Source organism: Panthera onca, chromosome F1, assembly GCF_046562875.1.
Source record: "Panthera onca isolate mPanOnc1 chromosome F1, mPanOnc1 haplotype 2, whole genome shotgun sequence".
Classification (NCBI taxonomy): Eukaryota; Metazoa; Chordata; class Mammalia; order Carnivora; family Felidae; genus Panthera; species Panthera onca.
Window position 1 is genome coordinate 59,107,516 of NC_138355.1, and position 22,063 is coordinate 59,129,578.

General features: G+C 40.3%; 1 long non-coding RNA gene across 1 annotated transcript; it reads left to right on the forward strand.

The window, feature by feature from the left end:
* The first annotated feature begins 3,949 nt into the window (after positions 1 to 3,949).
* On the forward strand, positions 3,950 to 5,342 carry LOC132685763 (uncharacterized). The gene is made up of 3 exons (XR_009613313.3): positions 3,950 to 4,413; positions 4,536 to 4,615; positions 4,831 to 5,342. It is a non-coding gene; the product is annotated as an uncharacterized LOC132685763 (long non-coding RNA).
* Positions 5,343 to 22,063: the final 16,721 nt, after the last annotated feature.

Sequence of the window (22,063 nt, forward strand, 5' to 3'; positions counted from 1 at the left end):
TTACTTCCATTGTAATTAAGCCCCCTTTCCTTTGGCTGATTGCCGATAGGTGATGCGGTCAGTCAACACGGTCACCAGGTTTACGTCTGTGACAAGATATGGCTGGCAGGATCTTCTAAGGGCTTATTGGGAAGGAAAGGCGGCGTATGCACAGGTTTACCTGCATGGGAATGCTGGAGATTATTGACAGAGAAGAAGGAGTATCAGAATGGAGGGCATGAGCAGGAGAAAGGGAAAAATGTCTCGTTTCCTGGGGTTGAGGGCAGGGAAGAGGGGGAGAGTGTTGCTTGCCACTTTTGGGGAGTAGAAGAGAAGCATGAATCAAACTAGCTGCTTTTACTTATACAGCATATATTTTGAACTTATTTTATTACCATCGAATAAGGAAATGCTTTAGAGCAGTAGCAAAACATGGCATGGAGACGGGCCAAAGAAAAAAATCTCAACATAGTGACTAATTCTTTTAAGGTGATTCAGTTTGCAGACTTCACAGGTAGTGGAAACAGTGTAGTAATGCACAACCTGACAGAATAATAGTCACCTCAGTTTTCTTACTCAGAGGGATAAACAACCAGGGACCAAAAATGTGATTAATATCTTAATTATGCTTTAATACAAGGATATTTTAGTGGCCACTTTTAAAAGATCTTTCTTTGTGTTTTACCTTTAGGCCAATAAATCTATACTGACTTTATGACATAATGATTTTGTTTTATAAACATGTCAGCTTAAGGAATGATTCGAGCACATCCTACCTTGCCCATCCAATTTTTCATTCCTAGCGATTTAAACTGATAATCTGAGTTTTTTACTTTGTGTGGGGCATCTTGATTATAAATATATCCTAAATCATAATTATAAACATATCATACCATGAAGAAACAGAAAATCTCTCTGATACAGAGACATCATTTTCTAAATATGCTCTTGCCATTTTATCATTTTAAGAATAAAGGGAAATAGAAACACAATGAAAAAATCATAAAGGCACCTAACCATCCTTGATTTTTAAAAAATCACTTAGATGAGATAGAATGCTTGGCTGATGGTTCAGGTCTGATAGAGTATAAATCTCCAACTTAGATATGGCTGATGAAAAATGGAACATAAAGTCTAAATTCAGACCTCCCCACATCACTAGCAGAGTCCAGATTAAAGAGCAGCAGAGTAAAACCAAAGCCCATACTTCACTCTGCTGGAGAAGTTGAGTGGGACCATGCTAAGGGAAAACAAAAAAGAAAAGAAAGTCTTACCCTGTCTTGTACGTACTTGCAACTGCTCTTTATTCCCTTATTCAGTACTATTATAAAGATTCTGTTCCCCTTTCAAAAACCAGTGGGACGGGAGTAGCTTTTTCTTGGGGCCTAGCCTGTGCTAATCTCCACAGCATGAATGGGGCTGAATGCATGTCCGCTCGTTCATGTTTGCTAAAGTGTTTCTCTTCTGAAGACATTTTTCTTTAGGCATTTTCCATCTTCCTGACCAGGAGGCCAGCTCCACGAGGTTAAAAGCATATCATTTTTTGTTTTGTTTTGTTTGGACTTTTCTGGTTGTGCCCTGAAAAGAATTAGAAAACTATGGTCAGTTAAAAGACCATACAGGTAATTCAGGCATATGGTGAGCTAATGTTTGTGTTTAATATTTTATGAAACTAACTTGCTAGTCCCTTTCTTTCCTTGCTAGACTCTTGTTAGGATCTTACTGCCTTGATATCTGACAACTTTTTCCAGGGCAGTATAAGCGACCTCCCACCAAGGAATGACATCCAGTACCACAGGTAAACCTTTAACATCTCTTGCAAAGAATAGGATTCTAGTATCAGGAATGATGTAGCAGTTCAGGTATAGAGGAATGAAGAGATCAACAAATCCGGATTCTCTAAAACAACTTTAATGCTGGACAAATTTGACAAAAATAATCAATCCAGTGAACTGGAAATATATAGCAAAGCAGTCTGTGAAAACCAGCAGGTTTGCTGTTGAAGGAAGCTACCTTTATTTGGAGTGGAAGGGGGGAAAACCCAGGCCCAGAAGCAACTGAGAAAAGACAAGACTGTAGCTCTAGTAGCCTGAGGTTTTGGTTTCTGTTGGGATGTAGTGGAATACCAGAGGGCTAGACAGGAAGATTCTGGAAATAAGATAGCCATTGAGGGCCTTGATAAGCATTCCATGCATCCTTGGCTGTCTGGAAGCCTGTACTCATGAGGAGGAGACCTCAGAGGGCCCAGCAAAAAGTAAGAATGGAGGCAGATATGAAAAGGGCCCAGACTTGGAATGGATTCCCCAAACCAACACAGATCCACTAACAGAGAGTGGGAGCAGTGTAGCCATGAAGTGTTTGAGCACAATGTGTGCCAATCTCATTGACTGACCACTAACCTGTACAGACACAGGGGTTACTTTAGGAAGGCAGACTCAAAAAGGACAATAATATATATATTTTTTTAAACTCTGAGAAGAGACATCAGTAGCCATACACTGCAGGGATGATAGTTTCTGCAGATTAAGCCTAGATTAGTTGATTTTTAAAAATAAAATAAAAGGGAAAGTAAGCAAAAAACCCCAGCAACAACAGAAAAACCCAGGATAAAAATAAAATTAGAACAAGGGTTGTTATATTATCTAAACTGTCCAAGGGACACCTGAGTGGCTCAGTCAGTTGAGTGCCGACTTCAGCTCAGGTCATGATCTCACAGTTCGTGAGCTTGAGTCCCACGTCAGGCTCTGTGCTGACAGCTCAGAGCCTGGAGCCTCCTTCATATCCTGTGTCTCCCTCTCTCTCTGTCTCTCCTTCGCTCATGCTCTGTCTCTCTGTCTCTCTCTCTCTCTCAAAAATAAAATAAACATAAAAAAATTAAGATGTCCAATTTTCAATAAGAAATAATGAAACATGCAAAAAGCAGAAAAATAAGACTAATACTCAGGGAGAAAAAGAAGCAGTCAATGAAAATGGACTCTGTGAAGCCCTATAAGTTGGATTTAGTAGATAAAGACTTCAAAGCATGTATTATATAATGTTCAAAAAAAATTTAAAGAACAGAAGATATGCTAATAATGATTCAGTATAGAGGGAACACTGATAAGGAAGTCAAATCTATTAAAAAGTACCAGACGAAAATTCTAGAGTTGAAAAATACAACCACCAAAACAAAATATTCACGAGATCGATTCCACAGCAGATTTGCCATGAATGAAGAAAGAGTTAGTGAACTTGGAAATGGATCAAAAAAATTTATCCAATCTGAAAAACAGAAAGAAAAACAATTGAAGACACATTAAACAAATCCTGAGACCCGTGTGTCACTACCAATCATAATAATCCTGTGTGTAATGGGGAATCCCAGTGGGAGAGAGAAAGAAAAGGACATGACAAATATTTGAAGAAACAACTGGCTGAAAATATTCCAAACTTGATGAAAAACATTTATCAATGGATCTGAGAAACTAAACAAATGCCAAAGAGATTTTTACTTAGACACACCATAGCTGAACTATTGAAAGTCAAAGAAAAAGAGATTATCTTGAAAGATTCCAGAGAAAACTCTAGTATCAGGAACCTAAATGCCTAGTAGGTGCATCAGTGATCCAGGAGGCTGGAATAGATCTCAATCCATGAACCCAGATTCCTAGATCTTACAGTAAATACAAATGAAATCGTGGAGCCCTCTTTCATCCTGATGTTCTGATGCGTATCTTTGAATAAGGGGTTCTATATGTTTTTGGAAAAGAGATTAGTAAAAAAGATCCATAAATGACTCTATATCCAACTTGACCTTGATCAAGTAATATGGTCAACAAGCCAGTACTGATTATGTTCGCAATGTTCTAAAGAATGAAAATTCTACCAAGAGCAATGATGGAATCCTAGGGAGAATGCCTTGGTGACCACAGGCAACCCATTCACCCAGGAATGAAAACGAACAGACAAAAATCAATTCTGGATAGTTTAAGCATGTGAAAATAGTATAGCTATGTCTTTTCCCAGGTTGCTAGAGTTTAATGACTGTGGCAGTTGAAAACCTGCTTTTAAATGGGTGGATGGATTATGAGAGCAGAGTGTACAGCTCGTTTCAAATAAAAGAAGAAGCTTTGTAATTAAAAAAATGCTTAAGGTCAAGTCTGTACCTCCTTATTCAATATTAACAAGCAAACAAACAAAGAACAAAAGTTCTCTGAGTTTTAATACCATGTGTTCAGATCATTTAGTGTGTTTTGCTGTCCACATGAGCTCACTTTCTGGATAATTGGAAAGTTAAGTAATTGCCTAGAAAAGGTAAACATTTGTTAAAGTCCTTAAGAGGAGACTTAACTTATTTGCTACAACTGCAATAAAATAGTAGTTTGTGTCAACATAAGATCCTTCTTGTATCTATCCTATGATGTCATGGGGAACTGCCAACACACAGTTTTTGATGTAAGACTTTTTCAATATACTTCATTCATAATCAGAACTTACATTGTGATATCATTTTCCCCCTAAACTCTGAATAAATAAATAAAAGTGTGTTGACTTTGATTTATTTGTGTTTTCCTTAGGCACCTGATGATGATGACAGCTAAGGAAGATTCAATTGGCTGGTGTGATTGATAGATTTAAATGGCTAATGACCAAGGAGGTGGGACATTTTCAGTTCCAAATGAATAAGCTAATTCCTTCAGTATTTATGCTTTTCCTTGGGGCTCATGTTGTGCTGCTTGACACGTGTTCCAAAGTGGTCTTCCCTTTATAAGTTTTTTCACTTCGAACAGAATTGTTTCTCTGTAAGCGAGAGCTATATATTCCCCTCCTCCCTTTCTGTACTTCTTACAGGGCTTTTTGGATGTGTTTTAGAAGTGGTGCTGACTAGCTGGCTGAAAAGGGACGGGGAAGAACTTGGATATCGAATTTGAACGAGATCTCGAAGGATTCTGAATGAAAATGCAATACAGTGCAACAGCAGAGTCAATAACTCCAGGCACGGAAACCAGCAATGCCGTATACATACAGAGGGGAATGGTCACTGCTTATGTAGAGGAACAACAGCCTGACTAATTCATGCAGGAGGTGAGACTGGGGCCCAGGAGGAGACCCCGAAATTACAAATAGAAAATGCGGCCATTTACCTCACCGTTTACCTGAAGAAAACTTGAAGCGTGAAAGACCTACTTTTGCATCTTTTAGGATCTAAGTGGAATTGGCATGTTTTAGGAAGTGAGTTCTATTTCCTATATTTCATTTCAAGGATTCATAGTCTTCAAGAGCCAGCAAAGGGATGTATTTTCCTTAACATTTTCATGTAAGATGATCCATAAAGACTCTTTAAAAGTTCATATGCTCACCTCTTGTTTCAGGCTGACAAATGATTTTATTATTATGAATTTTATATACTATTCTTCAAAGAGTAACTCTTTTCTTCAGTGTTGTTTCATCAATAAAAGTTACTTCTTCTAAATAATTCTCATTGCCCCTTCAATCTCATGAGAACCTGTGCATAAATCTAAAGGAAGATATTGGGATTTTCAGAGATGGTGTTCAGCATATATTCTCAATTTTCCTCTCCTTTCCTACCTCCACCCACTTTTCTCTTCCTTACTTTGGGAAATTTCTTAGGGAATAAATCAAGACTTTCCTGACTGTTCTTAGCCCACAGCAAGTTTTCCTCATTTCACATGTCCTTGACTTCAATGTCTGTAGCTACTACACTGGCCCTGCTCTTCTGTGTGCTGCCTGATAATTATTTTCCACGTGCTTCGGGGACACCCCTCTAGTCTCTCCACCAGGTCCCAAGTTCCTCAAGGACAAGGGCTGTCCTTCACCCCTTAAACATCTCCAGTGTGATCTCATATAATTTAGAAATGATTATCAACTAAATGCACAAACAAGGGAAATGTATCCATAATTTTCTATGTATTTGGAAACATGGACTGCATTGTGCTCACTCTAATCTACATTACTCTCATCAAATTTTAAGTACATTTTCCATTATCCATTTTCCATTATTTCACTAAGTGAAAATAGCAAAGTCAATTTCAGAGAACATTTTCTTCTAACAGCAAATTATAAATCTACATAAATCTTAAGGGTATTTCTATAGAGTAGGTCAAGAATGTACTATCTATTAAGGGAAGCTACAGGTAAACAAAATGTATGCTCCATCTCAAGTTATTAACCATCATAAACATTAAGTTATTCACAGAAAATTGGATATAATATGAAATATAAAATAAAACACAAATTAAAAGTATTAAGCTCATCTTAAAGTTCAAGTTTCCAGACTCTAGCTTTACTCTTTGTCCCCCAAACACCACTCCAACTAAAACAGTCTTGAACCCTTGAACTTCACCTTTCTGCTGTTGTTTTTTCAAAAGAGACATTGAAGTTTTTTCTTCCAGAAAATTGGAGCAAGCAAAATCAAAGATATCATCTGTGGTTTTTCATCTTGACTAGTAGAAAAGGGTAATCCTTCTGTAATTTTTTGAAACATTTGTGATGTGGTATATGTAACATTAAATAACGTTTACTGCAGCCCCCCCCCCTCCCCTTTGGAACTGAGAGTAATTTCCTCTCCAATTTTCCTCTCACTCAGTCAATTCATTTTTAGGCCGGGTCCTCTTGAAGAAACAAAACATTAATTGGATTTGCCATTGTGTCTTGGACTGTTTTGGTGACAATTTTCCATGACAGGGAAAAAGAGTTGCTAATTCATTGCTTCAGGAAATGAAGGGCTAATAGCCTCACATCTGGTAAATTATGGTCTTCCTGCTCATTGAGGTGGCAACAGTACACACAGCATTATTTGGAATTAAGAAAAAGCAGCGAAGGAAATCAATTTTTACCTTTGCAGTGGATTCAAAAAACGAAAAATCCAGTAACGTGTTCTTTATAAAAGCATCCATTGTTGAAGACACAGAATTGAGTCAGCCACAGGGCAATTTGAGCAAAAACCCTTCTAGCATCCTAATGGAAACTTTAACTGGTTGGTGGACTTAGATCACGTGGTTTAGCTTCTTTCTTGCCCCTGAGGGTGGAGCCCTGTCTTGCCACTGGGGGTGGGGCCATGTGCAAATCACCATATTTGTACACACATAATAATACAGTCTTAAAGGCCTCTGGGGAGAATGACAAATAAAGATTGATTTTGCTTTGAGTGGGGATCATGCTGTACATTGGATGGGAAAGTCAGTCAGTCTCACTTCTACATGACACAAGGACTTTGATTTGCAAAAAGGAAGTAAAGAAAGGGTGGGTGAAAGTGGAAATTCCCCAAAGGACGTATACAGGACGTGGCAGCCTTCACTATGAATTACAAGAGTTCAGGAATAGAATTTGAAGTGTCTCACCCTTGTCATTGTCCCAATGGTGGTGTTGGGGGTGAATGGCTTTTATCACATCAATACCACATTGCACCACAAACTTGTGAAATCACCCCGATGACTCTCATATTCGTTCCTGTCCAGGTCCAAGAGAAAATGAACTACGATGACCAAAAAAGTAAACTGGAGGGTTTCAGCTGTAGGTATAAGGAGGTGAAAACAAACCTAACATCTGAGAAAGGCACCGGTGCTTGAAAACAGGGCTCTTTCTGTCCTGACAGAGCAGTGACAGCATAGCACAGCGTAGATTTACTCCCTCCTAATCCTCTGTAATCCCCAGTTTGGACAATTAATTTCACAAGGGGTCATGCACTCTTCCTATGTATTTCTACTGAGAGCTTTACAAGGTGGACATGTGTCCATCGTGATGCATTTTGACGGCTCCTTTCCCCTAGAGCTGAGACTATTCCTTGATTATGGTAGGTAATTTTTTGTGTTGTAAATGGAGTGTAGCTAAAGTGTTCCCTTGATCACAGATCACAGAAAACAGCATGTGCTTAGGAGGGAGAGAGAGAGGGAGAACAAGGCTGTGGATTTAGAAATCATTTTGTTTGTCTAAACCTGGGCCTGGTTCCACACAGAGGACACAAACAGGAAGTGAGAGGAGAAGCCGAGTGGGTTCAAGTCAGGATGTTACACTAAGATCCGCCAGCTGCAGTCAGAACTAAGAGATGTAGGGGGAGCACCATATTTTAGGCTCAGAAACTGGAAAACAAAACAACAGAGTCTGCCTAAGGCTTCAAACACCTGCTGTGTCTGATGCTATTTACTCGGTTTGACTGTCACTCACGAAATGCCTCATGTTCAGATGATTGTTCACCTGAAGGTATTTAACTAATTGGCTTAAATAATTGATATGTTATATCTAACCTCATCTCTTAAAATCAGAGAATCATCACTGTGATTTTTGAAAATATCCTAGCAAAGCTTAGAAAATTATTTCAGTTGATTGGCTTCTGTCCAGAAACAAATTAGGGGACCTCAAATAAGTTAAACTTTTCCAGTTTGGTTGTTTTCAAGGAGAGGGATAATTCTTTTTTTTTTTTTTTTTAAGTTTTAGAAGAGATGTGGGAATGCAAGAAGATGTAAAATATATAACAATAAACATTATTCTCCAAGTTCAAATCTGGGATAATACATTTTTAAATAGTTTTCACATTTATTATCTCATTTTATCCTTCTGGCAAGCTTGTGATTTTGCAGGTGCTGACATCCCCATTCTGCCATAAGGAAATAGAGGCCAGGACTATGTAAGTCATTTTGCCAAGGCTCTCGACAAGGTCAGAACTAGAACATAACATAACCCTATGATCTTCTCCATTAACCCCATTGCTGCTGAGTTTCATCCCTTTGTAGGGGAACCAGGACTCTTTGTATTTCAGAGACTCCTAATGTGTTCCAGGCACCTTAAGTGGTAGGAAGGCTATGTGTGGGGTGGGGGAGCTTACTATATGGCAGGCCTTTTCAAAGCACTTCTATATATATTATAATTCATTTAAACATTACCACAAGCTTGTAATATCCAAAATATTGTTCGGAGGTATTTTACAGATAAGAAAAATGATGCTCAAAGAGAAATTTGCCAAATTCCACACAATTCATAAGTGATAGAGTCGGAGTTTGAACCCAGGGAGTCTGGTGCCTAAGTCAGGGCTCTTGCCCCACCATTCTTTATTTCTTCTCTAACTTGTGAACTTCCTTTTTGTCTCCTTTGATATTGAGCACAATCTTTGCCACATAAAAAGCACTTAATAAACGATTTGTGGATTGGGACAGAAGATATGACACCTGACATTTTGTCTACTTGCCTCTGAGCCTAGGATTGGGTTTTTAACCTCTGCACTATTGACGTTTGGGGCAAAACAATTCTTTGTTTTTTTTTTAATTTTTTTAATCTTTATTTATTTTTGAGAGAGAGAGACAGAGTGTGAGCAGGGGAGAAGAGAGGGAGACACAGAATCCAAAGCAGGCTCCAGGCCCTGAGCTGTGGGCACAGAGCCCGACGCGGGGCTCAAACTCACGAACCGGGAGATCATGACCTGAGTCAAAGTCAGACGCTCAACCAGCTGAGCCACCCAGGTGCCCCCAAAACAATTCTTTGTTATGGAAACTGTTCTGAGTGTCATAGGGTGTTGAACAACATCCCTAGCCTCTACCCACTAGATACCAGTAGTGCCTGTCCTCACGCCTATCCCAGTTATGATTATCGAATGTGTCTCCAGACATTGCCAAATATCTGTGGAAGTGGAGGGGATTGGAAGTCTTCAGGTTAAGTCGAGAGCGCGAGAAGGAGGTACAGTCCTGAAAGGGGGTATGGCTGGTAGGGCCTTTCCAGGAATCCCATGTCAAGAGTATTCTCACTTGACTGCCTTTTCTCAATACAGCCTTGGGAAGGCAATGAAGAGCTCGTGTGTCTTTACCTCCCCTCATGGCAGCTGGGAGATACTGCTTGTTGAGATGACATCCTTGAATCTGGGCAATATTCCAACTGTAGTCAGGAGAGGATGGTGAAGGGGGGCGATGGGGGGTGGATCCCTGAAAGGGACAGGATTGCATAGTGTTACTGATGCTCCTATATGACTACGTGCCGGTACATATAGCATATTTCCGAAAAGAAAAGAGAGGAAGGAGGCTTTCTGTGAAGTTAGGGGTCTGATGCCCAGATGAACTGAGAAGTACACGCTGGGGAGTCAGGACCTGACTTGGAGATGATGTTGCTTTGATGTATAGCTGTAAGGGACGCTAGATGGAGAAAATCCAGAACTTGCTTATCTTTCAGCATGGGAGACATTTGTGTGTTTTCTGAGTCATCTGACACACAGAGTGTAGGACTTTCCTGATGGATAAGGAAACCTGATGTACTCATTTGTTATAACAATGAGGTCATTGGAAGACCCATAAAACTGAAGTTTGCTATCCAAGTTCGGATCTAGTTTGTTATTCAGATAGCAGTTCCAAGGTTATTTAACAAGTCAGTTTTGACAAGTTGAATTTCTTTATAGGATGTTGGTTGAATTGCAGCATAGCCATCCTGTCATGAATGGTATTTTCAAATGTGTGGAGAAAACCAAAGTTGAGAGGATTTTTCGCAGTGAGATTTATACTTTCTTCAAATGGAGACTTTTCAAATCAGATTTTCATCAGAGATGTATGAAATAACTCCAAAATCTCCCTAGCCATGTCTAAAAATCACACCAGATGCCCCCAAAAAAAATGAGAAAGAAGAAATTGCAGATAAGCTTGCACCTTAAAGAGAGCTCAAGATATTTGAAAATCTGGTTACAAATACACCAAATATCTTAACTTCGTTCCCTGAGGTTAAGTGGCAGAAGAGAATGAATGCTATGGAGACAGATGATTCCTAAGGGAAATCACCAACAATTTTTCAAAAGTTGACGAATGAATGTCCTTTTCATCACTCCCTACTGCAACATGGAGTACGTAGGATTTAGGGAAGTTCAGGCTGTCATCCAAATCCCTTCTGGACCTTCACTGAGCCTCATAACTTTTCTGAGCCTCATTTCCACATGTAAACATGTAGATAATACCTATTACATAAGGCTTTTTGATGCCTAAAAAAGATATTTTTGAAATTTAGCAAAATACTTGAACTGGTCACTCCATAAATAAAAGCTATTATCATAATATTATTACCCCTAATATCTTTATGACCGCATGTTTAGACAAGTGGACATCTTCTTTTCCAAGATTTGAAGCTGCATTTTATTCTTCCTGTGAAACTACGATTTTTCCTATTTTCCTGAGATGTATACAGAAAGAAGATGAAGGGAAAATGACTAATTTTTTACAGTTATTGGAATCATGTTAAGAAGTTGCTAATTACTACATTATACATTCTGAACAATGGATATGTTTAATCTCAGAAGAGCACACAAGTTGGTTTCCATAGCATCAAATCACAAATAGTGACTGAACACAATCTACTCTCATATCCATCAATTTCTTGCCAACTTAACAAAATCTCAATTCACCATTTTGAGGACCCTCTGCAAAGGGATTCCAACATTTTAAAAAGTCAAATACTTACAAGGTAAATGAGATTTTATTACTTAATTTTTCAGGAACTACCTAGGGTTGTTGAAGTGATATTCCACTAAAATCCCCTGATCAGGATGGACCTGACTGTTTGACTCATAGGACAAAAAACACACCTAGCATCTTTTCTTTTTGTCATGCAGCCAGATAACTAGTGGATAGACACATGCATTTAACACCATCCTTCTTCCCCCCACCTTGGTCCCCAATGTCAGAAGAAGAAGAAGAAGAAGAAGAAGGAGAAATGGAAGAAGAAGAAGAGGAGGAGGAGGAGGAGCAGAGGAAATTATTAGTTCATAAAGATAAGGAGAACCAGTGGAAAAAGACAGTAATGGATAAAAGATTTTGATACATTTTTGAAAACTGGAAAAGGGTAGATGTAAACAGAAAAACAGAATGGAAAATCTAACCACCTGTCATCCAGAGAAATAAGAAGTGAGCTAATTCACTCTGCAAAACCCCAGAAAGGCTCAGAATTTGAATGATTTAGGTTCAGCAGAGGATGGAATTTAGGGGAAGATATGGATCCCAGTCTCTGCCTGCACCCCATACAAACACGTAAACACGTAACTACTATTAAACCACTCTCCCAACAACAACAACAACAACAACAACACACACACACACACCAGATGGATGAAAGGATGGATGGATGGATGGATGGGACCAGAGGATTATACTCTGGAGAAACCAAACAAGGGAGTTTCTTAATGGGGGGAATCAAGAAAAACAATGCTGGGAATGGCCTTCCCTCAGCTACTCTTTCTCTATCCACTTCTAGGGTTTATAGTTTTCTCAGTTGTCAAACCCATGCTGCTCCCTCTACACCTACCCTCTTGCTCCATTTCTGGCAGAAGTTGATTTTTTTCCTGGATAACCACAGAAAAAAAGTTTCTAGGTAAGCATTCTGTGCTCCTCAATGGAAAGGGTAGGTCATCCACCCACCAAGGACCTACAGTGGTCCCTGTCAATTACCACCCCCCTTATGCATTCAGTACCAGCATTGTTTGAGCAGCTCATTCTTGCATATAAATGAACAGACAAGAACCAGAGACATAAAGACCAAAACAAACAAAATACGCAAATAAAACTCAGATAGGCAAAGAGGACCTAGATGGATCAGAGTCAATACAGAAATCAAAAGTAAACTTAAAAAAAATTATATTAAAGATGTGAAAATAAAATTCAGTCCATAATATAGATACAGGTCACTTTTCAAAAGGATCAGAGAACAAGAAATAATTCTTATTTATTAAATACAAAAACTGAAACTAAAAATTAAATAGAAGTTTGTAAGGGTTAAGGAACTCTCAAAAGTAGAACAAAATTAAAAGAAAAAAAGGAAAAGGGAGGGAAAAGATAAGAAAAAATAAGGAATCTGTCTCCAGAGTTTAACAGCTAATAATTAAGAGCTCTATAAAGAGAAGGGGAAAAAATGAAGGGAAGATATTATCAAAGAAGCAATTTTTTAAATTTCCCGAACTGAAACTTGTGTGTCTCCCTATTGAAAATGCACAGGGATGTAGTTACTGCAATGAGTGAAAAAAGACAAAACCTCAGGTAGGTCATGAAAAAATTGAGGACACTTGAAATTGGAAAGAGATTCTAGAAGCTTCCAAAAGCAAGGAGGGAAACAGTCAAATATGCAAGAATGGTCTTTGGTTTCTTAATAGCAACTGAATCTTAGAAGACTGGAACAAAGCCTGAAAAGTTCTGAGTGATAATGTGTTTCAACCTAGAATTCTATTTCCTTCCAAACTATCAATTATAAGGATAAAACATTTGCTTTTTAAAATAATTTTGTCATGCAGGAAATGGTAAAAACACAAAACAAACATCCCACCTTCCTTTGTATTCTTTCTCAGGAAGCTATCAGTGAAAAGGTTTCAGCAAAACCACAGGGTAAACCAAGAAAGAAGATGCCACAATTACTCCTTAGCAGAGGAGAGAGCTGGAGAGGAGCAGCAGGGTGACTGCGGACAGGTCTGGCAAATGACCCACCTGCAAGGGAAGGAAGGAAGTGGGGCTCCAAGAAAGAGGGGAGCAGCGGGGAGATGGGACTGATCTGTTTCAGTAAATGGATTATCGACAGTCTTGTGGCGGAGATATTGGGATGACTAGAAAATTAATATGAGGGGTGTCTGGGTGGCTCCGTCTGTTGGGCGTCTGACTTCAGCTCAAGTCATGATCTCACAGCTTGTGAGTTCGAGCCCCACGTCCGGCTCTGTGCTGACAGCTTGGAGCCTGGAGCCTGCTTTGGATTCTGTCTCCCTCTCTCTCTGCCCCTCCCCCACTCACACTCTGTCTCTCTCTCAAAAATAAACATTAAAAAAATTAATATGTGGTAGCACAAGGTGAGTAATTTGCCCAATGTTACCTGTCTGGCAAATGACAGAGCTGGGATTATAACTGAGCAGTCTAGTTCCAGAGCCTGGTTCCAGGACCTGGTACAACACCATAAGGAAATGGCCATAGTACGTGCTTGTCTGCATGTCATTTGTGAGGGTAACTCTACTGTTGATACGATCATAAATTCTCGCCTAACTTGGTTGGGAGATAGTGTTAAGGAAAGCTAAGAGAGAGAGATCTAAATCCTTGTAATCCATACCTAAAATTATCAATGGAAAAACAGCAGGGCATGCATTATTTTAGAACATGGAATTAAAGGCAAAGAAGAAACAGAGAAATTGAAGATTTGCCTCTAGGAGTAGGACTCAGGTGTAGAAAAGGATGGAAAGTGAAAACATGCATTTTTCATTGTTAGCTGTTTTGTGCTATTTGAATTTTAAATTCTACACTGATTACTCTGGTTAAAATAAAATAAATGATACAATAGTTCAAAATCAAAACAAAACTTTTTAAGAAGAGGTTTTGTAGTGATTGACAATTGTCTTTTATAAGCCTTTGGGCAGAAGAGAGGCAAAAATATTTGTTGGGAATGGTAGTGTAGTTCAATCTTCAAATTACCTTGTACATCCCAGTATATATTTTTAAAGCGTTTTTTTTAACATTTATTTATTATTGAGAGACAGATTACCTTGTACATCCCAGTATATATTTTTTAAAGCGGTTTTTTTTTTTAACATTTATTTATTATTGAGAGACAGAGTGTGAGCAGGGGAGGGGCAGAGAGAGAGGGAGACACAGAATCCGAAGCAGGCTCTAGGCTCCCGCTGTCAGCACAGAGCCTGACGCGGGGCTTGAACTCACAAACTGCGAGATCATGACCTGATAGGACGCTCAACCGACTGAGCCACCCAGGCACCCCCATCCCAGTATATTTTTAAGTAAAAGTTTATATTGCTTCATCTGTGATCTATGGGTAATGATTTACTCATTGAGTACCAGGAGTCAAGATCAAGATCAATTTTATCTCATTGTCTCAATCATAATATCAGAAAACATCTTGTCAGAAGGTAATATCTCATTCATAATATCAGAAGAGTAACAATACAGTGGGGAACATACATGCTCTGTGTCTGGGCACTAGTCAGATAATGGAGACTGAGAATAAAATTGCTCTCATGGCTGAATGAGCAGGAGGCCTAGTTATCAGAACCACTAGAGAGCAGATAACCCCAACGAACATGCTGCCATTTTCATCGGGTTCACAAAAATGAATAAGAACAATTATACATGTCCTAAATACCTATTCAGCACTGTTCTTAATTTTTTTTTTTTTATATTTTAACTGATTTAATACCACCACATCCCCGTACATCAGGGGCTACTCTTATCTCCATTTTACAGATGGGGAAAATTGTTATCAAGGAGACATCAAAGACCTTGCGTTGGCCCACAGTTAGTACATAAGTGAGTAGATGTTGGAACCCAGGCAGCTTGCTCTGGATTGGAAACCAGACAGCTTCGTTGCTCAACTTACTCAGCAACAAAAAGGAATGAGGTACTAATACCAGTTGTAACATGGATGAGCCTTGAATGCATGCTAAGCAAAAGAAATCAGACAAAAAAAAAAAAAAAAAAAGGCTGTACATTGTATAATTCCATTTATATGAAATGTCTAGAATACACAAGTCCATATGGACAGAAAGTAGTTTGGTAGTTCCTAGGTGATGGGGAGAGAGTAAAATGGGCAGTGACTACCTATTGGGTCGAGGTTTTCTTTGGGGTGAAAAATTGTTTTGGAGCTAGATAGATCTGGTACTTGCACAACACTGTGAGTGCGTGTACTAAATATCACTGAATTATAAACTTTAAAATGATCCAAAAAATAAAAAAGTAAAAAGTAAAAAATAAAATGGTCAATTTCATGGTATGTGAATATCATCTCTTTAGATAGATAGGTAGATGATAGATGATAGATAGACAGATGATAGATAATAGATAGAGAAGAGAGATAGACAGATAGGCAGATACGGATATACACATACACATACAAACCAACCAGCAGAGTGCATTTGGAAGATTACGGTTCCCACAAATAGCCAGATAGCTGAAGTTCAGGGGCCACGTGTCCACCGGGGGTTTGCCCACTGGGGTGTCTGTACAACTCCCAGAGGTGCTGTCTCCTGCCCCAGGGAGCAGGGAAGGGGGCCTGGTGTATGAGACCTGTAGCTAGTGGCCTCACCTGAAGTGACAAACTGGGGAATCCTAAGCCCTGGAAATCATTTGAGGAGCTAGAAGCAGGAGCTATATACCAACAGGCAAGGACATATTCTAATATCTTCACAAGCTAATGCCAGCTGAATCTCAACTCTGATCAGAGCCGAACTCTGGGTAAACTTTCAAAACAAGCAACACACTCTCTTTGTTCATATGACATGTAAACAATCAGTTCCATATCCGTGGCTTATGCTAGGGTCCCTCACGGTGGCTAAGAGAAAACATCAAAGGTGTTTTTGCTTAAAATGCCTTCTGTCTGGACTTTGCAGCTTCCTTCTGCACAATGCTCTGAACCTGAGGAGTTTCTCTCTTCCCCGAGTGAAAACAAAGCCCCCAGACGTCATACTACACAGACCTGGGACACTGGCACCTCAGCTCATTGGTCAGAATCCACCAAGAAGTGAAGCTCCATCATGAATGCAGAAAAGCATCCACTCCTTTGCCTGCTCAGGCACATGCAGCTCCAGGAAAACACCTCCTGTCTTTTGCTCCACAAAGCCTTGCCTGTCCTATGTGTGGTAGTTCTGGCTCTCCATCCACATTTCCACGGCCCTCCTCCCCCTGCTTTGGGATACTTCTCTGTAGTGGGTTCCTTCCGCCTTTCCCACATTCACCTGCTTTGCTGAATGAACCTGCAAAAGAATGGAAGTTAGGAGTTGGTAAGGAGGGACACAAAATGAGAGAAAAACACACTGTATCCACTTGTTCATTTTGCTCTCTGGTGTGTAAGGCTCAGATGTCTGACTTCGGAACTTCTGGAGACGGGCTATTGGCCTCAGTTTTGTACCCGAGAACACCAGTAATCCTCTCTTCTCCTGGACGCAGGGATAAAGATGAGGAGGAATAATAAGCACCCGCTTCTCACGCCTTCCAGTCTCCCCTGTCTGTAAATAATGTAACTGGTTGAGCAGAGAGCTAACTGGTCTACAGAATCGTTTTTCAGAATTATTTACATTGCTACCCCATGCTAAGCAGATGCCAGTGCAGATGGCTGCCAGATAAAAATTTTAAAATCACATTCACTTTGATTTGTGAGAATTTTAGTAAAATTAAGCTTTGAAATCAACGTACGCCTTTAAAATACTGCATTCGTTATAAAATGCCATTACGCACACCCTCATTTAAATCATTTTGCTTGCGTTGGTGAGAAAATGTTAATGCCTTAAAGAGTCTGGCTGATAAACGTAGGCCGTTTTCCTTGGAGGGAGAGAGGGCGCGAGACCATTGGCACACGCTACTCTTTGTTTTCTTTGGCTGTTTGAACCCTCTTGGGGAGGTACAGGGCCCGGGGGTGTGAAAGTGAGATCCATTTCGGAGGGCACAAAGCTAGAGACAAGAAGGCGGTGACCGAGAAAAATCGATAAGTATCAGAGTCCATGCTTAATGCTGAAACCCGATCATAACTGAATCTGTGCACCGCCCAGTCACCGTGATTTGAGAAGCAAGAAACGCCACGAGAGGTGTGGCGAGATTAAATAAGGCGATACGCGTGAAATTAATCTGTAAATTGTAAAGCGCAGGGTGTAGTGCTGAGAATTACCAAGTGCCACGTATCTGTATTCTTATCACAGAAGGCAGGCTCTGTGGGGAGAGTTTTTATTAGGTACGTTGGGAAGAGAAAATAAAAGAAGTAGAATGCACAGTCCTTGTGCTTAAGGATTTTGCAGATTAATGGAGAAAACGGGGCAAAGAAGCTAGCTCCAGAAAATAATGCATCAGGTGCAGAAAAAAAAGTCTATACCTATAAGCCAATAGGCCACAGAATGTAGGAGTGGTCAGAGAGAAGGCTTGTGTTGAGTGAAGAGTCTTTAGTTCGAGGAGGAAGCACTCAGTCCTCATTCACATTCTGTTTTAGCTGTTTTTCTTTCTCTCAAGTTCTTGGTGTTGTCAAGATCTTTCAAGGGCATTGTTTTCCTTAATTCCCACAATAGCTCATGTCCCATTCATTTTACAAATGAAGAATCTGTGGTTCAGAAGAGTTAAATAAACTTTCCCAAGATGACACGATTAAGTGACCAAACTTGGGTTTAAAGCCAAGTGAATCTCTCTGATACTGAAATCACTTGGCCACCCGGTTTCACTTTGGAGGAATATGTGTATTCATCAACTCTTCTTTAATGGAATGAGAAATAGCATCTTGGGGCCAACGCTGCTGATCCCAAATCCTCCATGCCCACGGACTCTGAGGTTCAGGGGGAGCTGCTGGTGAGCTTGGCTCTGCTCGCTGATGCCAGATGCTTGAGAGACATCTAGCAAGGAGAAGTCACAGGTCACTTTGTTTTCTTGCTAGAACTTGTCAAAATACTCAGGTGTGGTGCCTTGGTTCTCATGCCAGAAGAAGAAGAAGAAGAAGAAGAAGAAGAAGAAGAAGAAGAAGAAGAAGAAGAAGAAGGAGAAGGGGAAGAAGAAGGAGGAGGAGGAGGAGGAAGAGAAGAAGGGGAAGAAGAAGGAGGAGGAGGAGGAAGAGGAGAGGAGGAGGAGGAGGAGAAGAAGAAGGAGGAGGAGGAGGAGGAGGGGAGGAGAAGAAGAAGGAGAAGAAGAAGAGGAAGAAGGAGAAGGGGAAGAAGGGGAAGAATAAGGAGGAGGGGGAGGAGGAAGAGGAGAGGAGGAGGAGGAGAAGGAGAAGAAGAAGAAGAAGAAGAAGAAGAAGAAGAAGAAGAAGAAGAAGAAGACGGAGGAGGAGGAGAAGGAGGAGGGGAAGGAGGGGAAGGGGGAAGGAGGGGAAGAAGGGGAAGGAGGGGAAGAAGGAGAAGAAGAAGGAGAAGAAGAGGAAGAAGGGGAAGAAGGAGAAGGAGAAGAAAGAGGAGGAGGAAGAGGAGGAGGAGACGAAGTGGGGAGAGGGAGAGGAGGAGGAGGAGGAAGAAGGGGGAGGAGAAGAATTGAACATTCTGTGGCTCTCTTGTACCATGTGATTTGTACATACATTTTGTTTCTCCTTCTAGAGTGTTTGCTTCTAGAGTTTGCATCTTACCTCTAACCATAGCTGTGTGAGTTGTTTTTGTATTCTTCAAGGCACCTTGCACGTGGTAGGTACTGACAAAGTTTTGTTGGATTGCTCTAGCCACGGGGCAATATGGTACAGGAGTTAAGCACACAGTCTATAGTAGAAAACATGACATCAAATTCCACATCCATTACTTACTGGCTATAAAGTCAAGCTGCTTGATATCCTTTTTTTTTTTTTTGTTATCTTATCTATAATCTGGGGAATTAATAGCACCTACTTCATGCAGCTGTTGACCAACTAAGTAACTTGTATAAAATGCCCAAAACAGTACTGGCATATAGTAAGTGTCAGATAATTGTATTTAATATATTATTTAATACAATGATATATGGTATCAAAAAAAAAGAGAAAGGAAAATACTTAAATAATCTTTACATATTGGATAAATTCTCAGTCCCTTATGTAACACAAGACCAAATGATCTCTAATCCAGATATTGCCATTTAGGATTTGAGTCTTCTGGGTACTCATTTTGGTTTATTTGTTTGTATTATCTGGAGATGAAAGAAGCAAAAAAGCATACAAATATGTGGAGGTAAGTGCCAACTCTCAATATTCTCCACATTGTACTGTGGGGAACATTTAACATCTGACTTCCCTAATGATTCTCCTATCGGAATAGTAAGAATGTTTATTATGTTTTATGGGTTACGCATTAACCCACTCCTTCCCTAATATTCAGGCTTCACCAGGTCTCCTGATCCTTGGTGAGACTGGAGGTAAAGATGATGACGCTATCACTGTACCCCCACTCAAAGATAAGAGTTCTCCCTTAGCCTCTTAGCGCTCCAATTAGGTTCCAACTGAAGCCAAGTCTTTTTCTTTTATATACTTAGATTATAAATTAAACATACCTGTTGCAGGGTTACAAATCTCCTCCCATTCCATTTATATGTGCCGGGGAAATGCAGCTTCCTGATTTTGTGACAAAATGCTCTCATTGTCATTAAAAATCTCCACCCACTGGTACGGCGTTGGAGAATAAAGCTTTCCCCCAAAACAAGTTTGCTTGATTTTGTTTTCTCAAGACTGGTTGTAGTTAATACAATCACTGAAATAGTTTACACATCCCAGATTCTTATGAACACCTTTCTTGCCACTGTCCTTGCTCCATGTAAGAAGGTGCCTGGGTGTGCGCTGAAGGCCTGCGTGAGCTCCGGAACTGGCCTCTTGCTCCTGTGGTACCATAGCAATGCCCTTGTCTCTCCTGATACCATCTTCTGCTGCTGGTTCCTGATCCCCACATTTGAGCTAATTAGGGTCCAGTTTCCTCCTCGCTGACTTCTTCACCTCTCCTGGCAGTGTTGGCCTCCTGAGGTCTTGGTGTGACTTTATTTTGGTTCCCCCATCCAGGTAGTCTGTCCTAGCCTTCCACCATGGAAGACTTCTCCACTAGCCATGGTTTTCCCTTATGGTGGTCCCAGATTCTCAACAGTGACACATGCCCCATTGGGAGCAAGTAGGAATTGCTGAGTCCTCCCCCACACTACTTGAAAACCAGTAAAATGGTTTAGGAAGAGCTGAGCATTCTGTCTGTCTGTCTGAGCAACGGGCACTTTGGGCACTGTCTCTACCCTCCCCTGCTGGTGCTCTGGGAGCCTGTAGGGCACTGTTTTCTCATAGTCCCAAGACAGAAATTCAAACCAGGCCCCTCTACACTCTTCAATTCCCCAGCATGCCATTTCTTTCGCACCTTCTCTCTTCTAGCTGTATCCAGATCAATTTAAAAACTACATCTTTAGGAGATTCAGTGAGCCCTTGAAGTGTGCTATACACGGCCAGACACGGTGACTACAATGCTGAATGAGGCACATCCTCTCTCTTCATCTACTGGGGGGTTGGGATTACATAAGGAAGGTATTATAAAAATACTTATTTTATAGTTGCATGCTGACAGAAAAGCTTCCTGGGCACCCGATGTTTGACCTAGACTGGCAGATGGGGTTTCAGAGGAGGCTTCTTGGGGTAAGAGTCATCTGGTTTTCTCTGACTTCACCCAAAAGGCCTGAATTGTTAATGTCTTGTTAATATCCCAGAGGCCCCGGGCATGGAGACTTCTTGAGAGTTCTGCCACTTTGGAGCTCTGGGCCCAAATAATTTTTATGTTATAAATTCACTGATGAGGGTATGTAGGCCCATTGCCTCTGACCATCACTTTGTCAGACTAAAAAAAAATATCAGTCATCTAGTTTGCATCTAGGGTGGAACAGCCCATAGGAGATGAGCTTTTTTAGGAGATTCTGAGCATTCCCTCAGCAGAAGAGCCAGAAATGAGAACAGCTGTTCTCCACAGAGTTTTGACATTTCTGGTCAAAAGTTGAAAAGGAAAAAAAAAAAAAAACAAAAAACAGAGGAGGTGGAGGAGAACAAAAATAGGAAGGTATAGGGTCCACCAACAATGGCTTGATTCTGATATTACATAAAAGAGGTTGGAATAAAACAATTCTGTTATCCAAACTCAACAATTTTAATCATTACACTCTGGTTCACAGTTGAAAATATAGTCTCTCCCCCCCGCCCCCATCTTTCTCCCTTCCCCAAGTTCTGCAATTTAGTGCGATCATATCATTGGAGTCATTGTTTTCCCCATCAGTCACATGTTTTGTTATTTTATTTAAATATGGAATCAGGAATTCACATTGAAGTGAAACATCTTGTTTCCTATGGCTGAAAGCCAGAAAGAGCTTGTCTTTGGAAGGCTGATCACAAAACACAAAACAGCGTTTTTGTATAAAGTCTGTCCTACTTGATTTCAGCACGTGATTAGTAACTGATCATGACTGAGCCACTAGACTCGTGCATACAGAGAAACTAACAGCTTAGGCACCTTAATACTCTGTATATCAGAATTAGTACCTATTGAAGAAGATTGCATTGCAAATATGGCATCTGCAGTTAAGAAAAACCTAAGGTTAAAGCAGAGATTTCGCCCTCGGACAAAAGGATAAAAACTTGTCTTGCACTATGGAGGTCCGACTTTTCTGTCGTGTCTTCCGAGCTCGTTCAGTCTTCAGATATCCCTTGC